Source organism: Helianthus annuus, chromosome 8 (assembly GCF_002127325.2).
Source record: "Helianthus annuus cultivar XRQ/B chromosome 8, HanXRQr2.0-SUNRISE, whole genome shotgun sequence".
NCBI classification, from domain to species: Eukaryota; Viridiplantae; Streptophyta; class Magnoliopsida; order Asterales; family Asteraceae; genus Helianthus; species Helianthus annuus.
In genome coordinates this window covers 122,401,450-122,413,922 of record NC_035440.2, presented here as the reverse complement: position 1 = coordinate 122,413,922, position 12,473 = coordinate 122,401,450, and the positions used below count along the sequence as shown (strand labels likewise).

The 12,473-nt window shown below is 42.2% G+C and overlaps 1 non-coding gene across 1 annotated transcript; it reads right to left on the bottom strand.

Annotated features, from left to right (window-relative positions):
• Positions 1-7,284: 7,284 nt before the first annotated feature.
• On the bottom strand, positions 7,285-7,390 carry LOC118481529. Its single transcript, XR_004865738.1, has one exon. It is a non-coding gene; the product is annotated as a small nucleolar RNA R71 (small nucleolar RNA).
• Between the last annotated feature and the right edge of the window lie 5,083 nt (positions 7,391-12,473).

The window sequence follows — 12,473 nt, the reverse complement described above, 5'->3', positions numbered from 1 at the left end:
CGAAATCATTTCAAAAGAGTTACATGGCTTCATCATTGAAGAATGCATCCACGGCAATGTCTGCAGTCACCTCGTCTCAGAACACTCTGCCTCCTCCACCGGCAGGATCTCAGAAAAATGCTGAGAAGAGACCAACTCCTACTTTCTCTAAACCTCCATCTTCTTCTGCTATGAATTCTTCTGCTCCCAGTACTAGTGATGTATTTACTTTGATTTTGCAGATGAAGGATCGTATGCAGCGGCAGGATGAAACTAATGACAGGATCCTCAGGGAAATTGGAGATCTCAAAAGACAAAAGAAAGCGGCAGAGGATCATTCCCCACTGATGCCTAAATCTTTGAGCTTTGATACTCCAATAATCACTTCTCAGCCATCGGGAGTCCCATACGTTCAAATTGTGGGAGAATCAAAAGGACTGCACCTCGGATCGGCAGCAATGACTCAGGCATCAGGCTCACATTTTCAGCCAGCAGGATCCTATCCTCATCATATGGGATCCTTCATGAATTCAGGAGCCTACCCGGGAGCACACCAGTTTCAAGGATCCTACTTTGTTCCAGGATCATCCCAGGTTCAAGGATCCTCCTTTGCTCCAGGATCATCCCAGGTTCAAGGATCATCCTTTGTTCCAGCATCATCCCAGGTCCAAGGATCCTCCTTCGTTCCGGGATCGTCTCAGATACCAGGATCCTTCCAGATGCCAGGATCCCTAAAGAGTTTGCAAACAGGAAATCTAGATGTCCATCAAGGGGACTTCATTCCAATGCAGATCATTGCTTCCACTGGTCCCTCCATCATCCCAGAATCCCAGCAATTTGGATTCACACCTAGTGTTCCTAACTGGAACCCAATGGGAGGTAACACTTTAAATAATTATCCTACCACTAACCATGGACTCATGCAGGGTACAGGTATCAATCATGCTATGGCCAGGGAGTTACAGAAGCTGAAGGATATGATCTCAAGTGTTCCAGGGGTAGTCAAGCCTATCCCGGAGATTGCAGATGGAAGCCATAAGGTATCTCGTTTTGCACCACCAATTTGTGATACAGAGGTACACAAAAGGTTCCATATCCCTACTATGAAGCTGTATGATGGTACAACGGATCCTGAGGAGCACATAGCACAATACAGGGAGAGGATGGAGATCAATCCAATCCCAGAAAAGTTAAAGGAAGCATGCCTATGTAAAGGATTTGGATCCACCCTTACTGGATCAGCTCTTAAATGGCTGCTAAGTCTTCCCCCTTACTCTATCACTTCATTTGCTAATTTAGTTAACTTGTTCAATAATCAATTCTCTTGTAGTAGAAAATTTGAAAGATTAACTAGTGATTTATATAGGGTAACTCAAAGTCATAATGAATCATTAAGGGATTATATAACTAAATTCAGTAAAGAATCCTTGGACATTCCCAACTTGGATATGGCCACGGCTGTTGAGGCCTTCAAAATGGGACTGCTTAAGGATTCATTGTTCTATGATGATCTTGTTATGACACCGTGCAGGAACCTAGATGAAGTAAGAACTCAGGCACTCAGGTTCATCCGGCTAGAGGATGACAAGAGGATCCAGGAGAGGCAAGTAGGATCCTCAAAACAGGAAAAACAAGGATCCCCTTTCAAGAACAATAAGTTCAAATCCTACCATAGAAATGACAACCAGAACGTGCATGCTGTTGACCAGGAAGAGGATGATGAGGATTATCCTCCGATTTCTGAATATTGTTTTTCTGTTGACAATCATGAACTAATCCTTGCAATGCAGAATCTAGGAGAAAAAGCCAGATGGCCCAGAAAGAATGACAAACCATCCGGGACTAAAGACAAGTCAAAGTGGTGTGCATACCACGAGGATTTCGGGCATCTAACTAAAGAATGCATAGCATTAAGAAAAGAAATTGGATATCTGTTAAGCAAGGGGCATCTAAAAGAATTGTTGGGAAGAAAAAAGCAAAGGACTCAGGATCCTGAAAGGATCCCTGAAAAGGCTCCAGCCCCTCCGGCGAATGCACAAGTGATCAACTTTATTTCCGGAGGATCAGATATTTGTGGTACATCCTTCTTGGCAGCCAAAAGGCATGCGAAGGAAGCAAAAATGGATAATGGAGAAAGACCTATTCGAACATCAAGTGTCTCGGAAGGAAAGACGATAACGTTTGATGAGGATGATCGCATTAACATCCAGGATCCTCATCATGATAGTTTAGTTATTACTCTCTTTATTTCTAACCATTTTGTCCGCAGGATCCTTATCGACGGAGGAAGCTCAGTAAACATTATCCAGCTTGATGTTCTAAAGAAAATGGGTATCCCAGAATCAGACATCACACCAAGATCCTCCGTGCTTGTGGGATTCAGTGGAGAAACGAAGAAAACTCTGGGGGACATCAAACTCCCAATCTACGTGGAAGGATTACATAATTATCAAAAATTTTGTGTTATTGACTGTTTATCTTGTTGCAATGTTATCCTTGGCAGGCCCTGGATACATGATATGAAAGCAGTCTCATCCACCTACCATCAATGTGTGAAACTCCCTAGCCCATGGGGATAATCAAGATCGACAGTGATCAGCAGGAGGCTAAGGATTGTTATACCTCATCCATGAAGCCAACCTCGAAGCCAAGGGAACAATAGCAATTACAGATTCCTCCAAGGAATGTCTTGGAGGCAAGGGAACAAGATGTGGACGAAATCCTCTTGGATCCTAGTGATCCTGAATCAAAAATCTATATCGGATCAGGGATCCTTGGCAAGATGAAAGAAGACATAATATCCTTCCTCAAAAGAAGAAAATCTACCTTTGCATGGAAACAAGAAGATATGACAGGTATATCTAAGGATATTATCACTCATAAACTTGGCATTGACAGGTCTATCAAACTAATCCATCAAAAAAGGAGGAAGTTTGCACCAGAAAGGAATGCCATTATCCAAGAAGAAGTAGAGAGACTACTTCGAGCAGGTAAATTTCTAGGATATATGGTAACTCAGAGGGGCATCGAAGCAAGCCCGGAGCAAATTAAAGCACTAGTGAATATCAAGTCCCCTGCCAATGCTAAGGATGTGCAAAGGCTAACAGGCAGGATAGCAGCTCTAAACAGCACCAGCATTAATGAAACCCGGAAAAGGAGATGTGTTATCCTTATACCTGGCGGTATCCTCAACCGCTGTAAGTGCTGTCCTTGTTAAGGATCACGAAGGTACACAACATCCTATTTACTATGTAAGTAAGAGTTTACTTGATGCGGAATCCAGGTACTCACACCTTGAGAAACTTATTCTCGCATTAATTGTGGCATCAACTAAGTTAAGACATTATTTTGAAACCCACACTATTGTTGTTAGAACTAATTATCCAATCAAGAATGTCCTCAGGAAACCAGAGATGTCCGGAAGAATGGCTAAGTGGGCAGTAAAGCTTAGTGCCCATGATATAAGATATGAGCCTAGAACAGCCATTGAATCCCAAGCACTAGCTGACTTTGTGGCTGATTTCAGTAGTGATCTACAAAAGGAAGCAGAATTGGAAGTCCAGCAGCTGGATGAGACCAAGGATCCTTGGATACTACACACTGATGGATCCTCAAATGTCAAGGGCACAGGGCTCGGGATACTACTAAAATCGCCACAGGGGGACATAATACCCCACTCCATAGCCTGTGAGTTCCAAGCAACCAACAATGAGGCTGAATATGAAGCCTTAATTGCTGGTTTACAAATTGCTAAGGATATGGGGGTCAGATACCTTAAAGTATACGTAGACTCATTACTAATAACTAATCACTTTAATGGATCCTATGCTGTTAAAGGAGAAAAACTAACCAAATATTTAGAGATAGTCAAAGAATTGGCACTCTCTTTTTTCCTTCAGTTTAACGCAGGTACCAAGGGAGGAAAATACAGAAGCTGATGCATTGGCCAATCTAGGATCATCCTTGAAGATCCCAGAGGATATAAGTATCCCCATCATCCATATCCTAGCTCCTGCTATTGAAAATCAGGTGGCCATAGAAATAGAAGAGGATACTGCAATGATCCCTAGTGAAGAAACTCAATCTTATTCAGGATCATGGATCTCACCAATCATGAGATACTTACAACACGGGGAGATTCCTATGGGAGAAAATCCTAGAGCTTTCAGGATTAAGGTATCTCAATTCACAATCTTAAATAATGTATTATATAAACGATCTCTTGCAGGACCATATTTAAGATGTATCGAGGATCCTGAAATTCAAGAAGTGTTGTGAGACTTCCATGAAGGAGATTCTGGAAACCATACTGGGGGCAGGGCATTGTTCTCAAGGATCCTTAGAACAGGATACTACTGGCCAACTATGAAAAGGGATGCTGTAGTATATGCTAAGAATTGTGATCCTTGTCAAAGACACAGCAATATCCTTCATCAGCCAGCTGAATTTTTGCATCCAATACCATCCTCTTGGCCATTCATGAGATGGGGGATGGATATAGTTGGCAAGCTCCCTAAAGCACCTGGTGGAAAAGTATTTATGCTTGCCATGACCGACTACTTCTCCAAGTGGATAGAAGCTGAAGCTTTTGCTCAAGTTAGAGAAAAGGAAGTTATATCCTTTATTAAGAGAAACATTATAACTGACGGGTGGTCCGTAGGACAACCCTTAAAAGGCTTAACATAATGCACATTCTACATTTTATCCGTTTATTTGCGTGAATTAGGTAATCACAAGATGATGTTGATGCAGGTGTTAAAGTGTGCAAGATGCGGGTTTAAGGAGCTTGAACGGATGCTAGAAGCTGGCATGATCAAGATGCGTGGGAACCAAGGGAACTGAAGAAAATGAGAGCAAAAGATCACTCAGAGCCGTAAGCTACGCCACCAGGCCGTAGCTTACGGCACCTATAACATGTCAAAAGTGTGCACCGTAAGACAGGAAACAAGCACCGTAAAGCTTGTTGATCGCCGTAAGCTACGGCGATGAGCCGTAGCGTACGGCACTATGCTGAGTCCCGGAATGATATTGACCGCCGTAAGCTACGGCACCTGGCGTAGCTTACGGCGCCGACTGTACCAAACTCGTAACTCCTGCATTGATTGGCTATTTTATGGACATTTTATGGTTACTCATCATGGGTTTCGGTTACAAGTTGGTGGGGGACGAATTTGGGCATAAATTGGAGACTTGGAAGCTAGAGAAAATATCTTGGAACTAACTTTCACTAAATCTTTGATCACCTATCAAACAATCTTTAGTTTTTTATTTAGTTTTTGTTGGTGAAACTTGTGAAGACTATTTCCTTTTCAATTGCTTGCATTATGTGTGTTAAAGCCATGAGTGGCTAGATACTTGAATGGTTATCTTATGTTGAAGGTTTGTGGTAAACTTTTGTGTTTTTATCTATATTTCTAGAATAACAATTCCTCTTCGTTTGAATTAATTGTTATGGTGTATAATTGCTTGCTAGTAACGTGTTGATTCTTACGTTGAACTAATTAGAAACCATACGTTCTTGGTGCCGTTGGCAATCGAGATATCATGGGTATAGTTAGGTTTGGGTAAGGGTTGATTGATCATCGGGTGATAACCTCACGTTCTCGGAATCTGAGTACTTCGTCCCCCTTCATCACTGCAATTGGTTATACATGAACTATGTCTATGTAGTTCTTTCTAGTGAATGTTAACACAAAAGTTGAAGCAAACCGGATACTAAAGATAGCCGTTTATTTCCAAATTGTTTACAACCTCAAATCTTCATTTTGCAAATTAGTTAATTAATCTTAGTTTTTAAAATCAAACAAATCAAAACAACTCGTGAATTTTATTTTTCGTGCAATTTGTTTAATTTAGTTAACTTAGAGAAGCATTGCAAATAGCACATTTTCCACAAACTCCCTGTGTTCGATACCCACTTGCCACTATTTACATAGTTGTTATTGGGATTAAATTTGCGTGACCACAAACTCCCGGGGAGTAGTGCGCAACGTGTGTTATTTTTGTTCTTGCTTTAAGTTTGTTATTTTTCTGGTTTACGCGAGGTGTGTTAGTGTGCAGGTATTTACAGGTGCATGCGTACTAGGAGCTCTCACAAGCTATCACCTTTGGCGTTTGATCCGGAAATCGAGCGAACTTTGCGAGCAAACAGAATTTTGCTAAGGGAAAATACAATCAATAGTTCACCAACAACACCGATTACACCACTTCGATACATTATGGATCCACCACCACCACCACCCACTACGGGTGAATTTACCTCATCATTCATACCAACATCCACTCAACCCTCACCAAATACTACTATTCCACCAAATACTACCGAACCCACCATACTTCAAAATGTTACATCAACCAACACCACACAGCCCATTACTACCCAAGAAGAACCAACCGTCACATTTAACCCTTCCACTACTATACCACCATTATCCCATTTTTTCCCGGGTGCGGGTCCGTCATATTCGAGCCATACTATGGCACCAATTTCGTCTATTGTCCACGCCACACCGTATCGACCACCAAATCAATCGGGTTTCCAATACTCGACTATTCCATTTGGGCAATCATCGGGAATTCAAGGAGATGGGTATGATGAAGGTTATGAGGAGTTTGAAGGTTTTGATGAAGAAGGGTATGGTTATGGGGGTGATGGAGAGCAAGGGGAGTACGGTTATACGCAAGGCCAAGTACAAGTGATTCCAAATGTTGGTGGGGTTCAACAACAACAACTCATACCTCAACATATTAGGCCAAGGCCACAAGGGCCGCAATTGCAACGTCCGGTTCCTTTGCAACAAGTTCGACCACAACAGGTGCAACCGCAAATTCAAAGACCAATTCAACAACCAATGGTACCACAAGGGCCCATGCAAAGGCCAATGGGTCAAGTTCGTCCAAGAGGTCGATTTGGTGTGCCAAGGAGGCATCTTAGGGAAAATGCAAGGGGAATTGAAGCACATTTTAGACCGGTGATAACGCACAATCCTTCACCGGTGGTTATTCCTCATAACAACCAAGGGAGAACTTTTGAAGTAAGAACCAATTCTTTACAAAGTTTGCCGAAATATAAGGGGCTAGCAACGGAGGAGCCTTATTTCCATTTGGAGGCCTCTGACTCAATTTGCAATACTCTTGGGAGTCAAGGTTTTTCGGCCGATGATATCAAGTTGGTACTATTTCAATTTTCTTTGGAGGACAAGGCAAAGAAGTGGTTCTACACTTTGCCTTCGGCATCTATTTATACTTGGGCGGAGATGCAACAAACATTCTTAGACGAATTCTATACCGCCCAAAAGACCAATGATGCGAGAAAAGGGTTGAGGAGCTTTCAACAACAACAAGGCGAAATGTTCCATGAAGCATTCGAGCGTTTGAACATGATGATTAAAAATTGTCCACACCATGGGATTGAGCTTTGGGAGTTAATGAACGCCTTTCATGAAGGGTTGTGTGCCGAAGATGCACGAGATTTAATGTCCATTACAAATGGGACATTTGGCACAAACTATGAGCATGAGGATTGGGAATTTTTTGAACAAATGGCGATCACCTAAAAGAGAAAGGCTCAAGCTTCAAGGAGAGCACGACCGGCTGTTACCCGAACACAAGTGCATGCGGTTGATGATGGTAACATACAAACTTCTAATAAAATTTATGATGTTTATGCATTGTGTAATGAAATAGGTCATGCGGCGGAAAATTGCCAAGGAATGGTGGGAGGGCAATTTGAAGAAGTTCATGCCATTCAAGGTCAAGGAGGGGGTGGTAGAAATTACAATATGAATTCTAACACTTATCACCCCGGGTTGAGAAACCATCCGAATTTTCGTTATGGGAACCCTTCGAATCAATCAAACCCGAACTTTCAAGGTAGCCAAGGGAATTATGGTTCGCGCCAACCTTACAATAATCAAGGTGGATATAGAGGTGGGAACAACCAAGGATACCAAAGGCAATACCAAGCGGGTCAAGAACAAGGGGGGTCTTCGGGTGGAAATGAAATGATGGAAATGTTGAAGAGTATGCAAGCGGAGATGCAAAAGAGGAACCAAATGGATGACGCACGCATACAAAAGGATGAGGCGCGAGACAAAGCAATCCAAACTTTGACCACTCAAATGGGTCAACTTGCAACCGAAGTGTCCGAATTGAAGAAGGGTAAAGGTCAATTACCAAGCGACACTAAGGTAAATCCATCCCATGGTACGTCAAGAGGTAACAATGTTAATATTCATCATGTGAGTGTTTTGAGAAGTGGGAAAGAGTATAAAACCAATCCTTCACCGGATTTGGTTGAAGGGGTGGTTGAGGATATAACGGGTCAAGAAAGTGAGGAAGAAAACGAACCACCCATTGTTTCTTCTAAAAAACCCAATTTTGAAAAACCCGAAATTATTAAAGAAAAAGAAAAAGTAAATGAGGGTGAGGGGTCTAGTGAAGTACCGTTTCCTTCGGCTTTATTAGACCCGGGTAGAAAAAATTTTATTTCAAAACGGGGTCCTCAAAAAGAGGAAATGTGGGAGGTATTCAAACAGGTTAAAATTAATCTTCCTTTACTTGAAGCTATTAAACAGGTGCCCGCTTATGCCAAGTTTCTAAAAGAATTGTGTACTCAAAAGAGGCAACAAAAAGTGCCTAAATTGGTAGACTTGACGGAGCGGGTAAGTGCGGTATTAAAAGGGGACCTTCCTCCTAAGTTACAAGATCCGGGAACGCCCCTAATAAACATTCAAGTTGGAAATTTTCAAACCACAAGGGCGTTATTGGATCTTGGAGCCGGAGTAAGTATCCTACCGGGGGGATTATATGACCAATACGATTTTGGTCCATTGAAGCGGGTTGAGACAACGGTTGTATTAGCCGACTTGTCTCATAAACTTCCCCGGGGTATCGTACGGGATGTTATAGTTAAAGTTGATGAATTTTATTATCCCGTTGATTTCCTTGTGCTAGATTACTCATCCACGGACCCAATTCAACAACAAAATGTTATTTTGGGTCGGCCATTTTTGAACACCGCACATGCTATTATTGATTGTCGTTATGGCATAGTTGACATGACATTCGGTAATAGAAAAATGAGGTTAAATGTTTTTACTAACGGTACTAATGTGTATGGTGATGAGTGTTTCTTAGCAGATTTCATAGATGGTTACGACCCGAAGGAGTTCGAAGAAGAAATTTTGGGTTCTTGTGTTTGTGATATGTCTTTGCAGGTTCACACATGTGAGTTAGAGGTAGAAGAGAAAGAGCAAGAAGCTCTCGCGGTGAAGGAAGGAAGTCCACCATGGACTTACCAAACGGATACATTACCGGTGGAAATCGATTTGGGCACCAAGCCTTCTTTGGAAAGTCCACCAAGTGTAGAGTTGAAGGAGCTACCAAAGCACCTAAAGTATGCATTTTTGGGGGAGAATGACACTTTACCGGTGATCATTGCTTCCAACTTGGAGGTAGCTCAAGAGGAAGAATTGATGCGGGTGTTGAAGGCTCATAAGGCGGCGATTGGGTGGACGATAGCCGATTTAAAAGGCATTAGTCCATCCATTGTGATGCACAAGATTATTACAAGTGAGGATGCAAAGCCGACCCGTGAAACACAAAGAAGGTTAAATCCGAATTTGAGAGAGGTGGTGAAGAAAGAAGTCATCAAGTGGTTGGATGCGGGGATCATTTACCCCATTTCGGATAGTGCATGGGTAAGTCCGACACAGGTAGTGCCTAAAAAATCCGGCATCCAAGTAGTGAAAGATGAACAAGGTGAGCAAATCGCCACCCGCCCGGTAACCGGGTGGCGAGTGTGTATTGATTATCGGAAATTAAACTCGGCTACCTCAAAAGACCATTTCCCGTTACCCTTCATTGACCAACTAATTGAGAAACTTTCCGGTCAAAAATATTATTGTTTTTTGGATGGGTATTCGGGATATAACCAAATTGCTATTCACCCGGACGACCAACACAAAACCACGTTTACATGTCCATATGGTACATTTGCTTTTCGGCGAATGCCATTTGGACTATGTAATGCCCCCGCCACGTTCCAAAGATGTATGATGAGTATATTTTCGGACATGGTTGGGGAATCTCTTGAAGTGTTTATGGATGATTTTTCCATTTTTGGTCCAAGTTTTGACTCGTGTCTTAATGAATTAGAAAAAGTTTTAAAAAGGTGTGTTGAGACAAACTTGGTACTAAGTTGGGAAAAGAGCCATTTTATGGTTCAAGAGGGTATTGTTTTGGGGCATGTCATTTCGGACCGGGGAATGGAGGTAGATAAAGCAAAAATTCGGGTAATTTCATCTTTACCCCCACCAAAGAATGTTAAGGGGGTGAGATCTTTTTTGGGACATGCGGGATTTTATCGAAGGTTTATTAAAGGTTTTAGTGTAATTACAAAACCTTTATGTAACTTGTTATTAAAAGATGTTCCTTTTGATTTTACTGACGAATGTTTGCAAGCGTTTCATGTTTTGAAGGAACAGTTGGTGAAGGCTCCTATTTTGCAACCACCGGATTGGTCAAAGCTGTTTGAGATTATGTGTGATGCTAGTGACACGACCATTGGAGCGGTTTTGGGTCAAAGGGTCGATAAGAAGCCGGTGGTGATATACTATGCAAGCAAAACTTTGTCCGAGGCGCAACTCAACTACACCACAACCGAAAAAGAATTATTAGCGGTGGTGTATGCCTTGGACAAGTTTAGATCTTACATTTGGGAGAGCAAGGTAATAGTGTATTCGGATCATAGCGCGGTCCGATATTTGATGGAAAAGAAGGATGCGAAGCCCCGGTTGATTCGTTGGGTGCTTTTGCTACAAGAATTCGATCTTGAGATTCGGGACAAAAAGGGATGTGAAAATGTTGTTGCGGATCATTTGTCCCGAATCCCGTTGGAAGGTGTTGATGACCCAAGTGAAATCAATGAACGGTTTCCCGATGAGCACTTGTTGGCCGTCTCTACTTATGTTGCACCTTGGTATGCCCATTACGTTAATTATTTGGCTAAGGGTGCAATGCCAAATCATTGGACTAGGAAGAGACGACAACAATTTCTTAGTCAAGTGAAGCAATACATATGGGACGAACCTGACTTGTTCAAAATCGGGGCCGATCAAGTGATACGAAGATGTGTTCCCGAAACGGAAGTTCTAGAGATCTTGATTCATGCTCATTCATCGGCGTGTGGAGGGCATTTTAGTGGGAACAAGACGGGTTATCGGGTGTTAGCTAGTGGGTTTTATTGGCCCACGATTTTCAAGGATTCTTGTGAGTATGCCCGAAATTGCATCAATTGTCAAAGAATGGGAAGTATTTCGAAACGTGATGAAATGCCGTTACACCCGATTTTGGTAGTAGAAGTATTTGATGTTTGGGGAATTGACTTCATGGGTCCTTTCCCAAACTCAAATGGGTTTTTATACATTTTGGTGGCGGTCGATTACGTGTCGAAGTGGATTGAAGCTATTGCCACGAGGACTAATGATCACTCCGTTGTATGTAAGTTTGTGCAATCTAATATTTTTGCTCGTTTTGGTGTGCCTAGGGTGATAATAAGTGATGGCGGGTCGCATTTCAAGAATTTCAATTTTGGAAAGTTGCTCAAGAGATACAATGTGAACCACCGCGTTGCTACACCATACCACCCGCAAACGAGTGGTCAAGTCGAAGTTTCCAACCGGCAAATTAAAGAGATTTTAATGAAGACGGTGAGAACGGATCGGAAGGATTGGTCAAGCAAGCTTGATGATGCGTTGTGGGCCTACCGAACGGCTTACAAAACTCCACTTGATACCACTCCTTATCGGATGGTTTATGGGAAAGGATGTCATTTGCCTATGGAGTTGGCACACCGGGCGTATTGGGCAATTAAAACGGTAAACGCAAACTACGATGAAGCGGGTCGGGCGAGAAAGCTTCAATTGAATGAAATAGAGGAAATAAGGGATCAAGCCTATGAGTGCGCATCCGCATATAAAGACAAACTGAAAAAGGTTCATGATGCGAAGATAAAGAAAAAGAACTTTGAAGTGGGTCAAAAGGTGTGGTTGTACAATTCAAGGTTGAAGATGTTCGCGGGGAAACTCAAAAGCAAGTGGATGGGTCCTTACGTTGTCCGACGAGTGGGAAGGTTCGGTGATGTTGATATTCAAGACGAACGAACAAACAAGCAACAAACGGTGAACGGGCATCGGCTCAAACCGTACTTGGAAGGTAATGATATCAACAATCTCGAGCTAGATAAAGTGGGCTACATTTTACGCCCGGTGGATGACGAGGAAATGTGAAAGAGGCCCAGGTTTGGTACTTGTAAATATTAAATGTAATTTAGTGTGTTTTGAATAAGTCCCGTTTAAACCGGTGTTCGAAACAAGTGTGGGGAAATTTTTACGAATTTCCCGAACATAGTGTTGAGGACAACACGGGTTTTTAACGGGGGGTAGGGTAATATTTTATGTTTTTCCTTAAAATTATAAAAACTCATAAAAAGT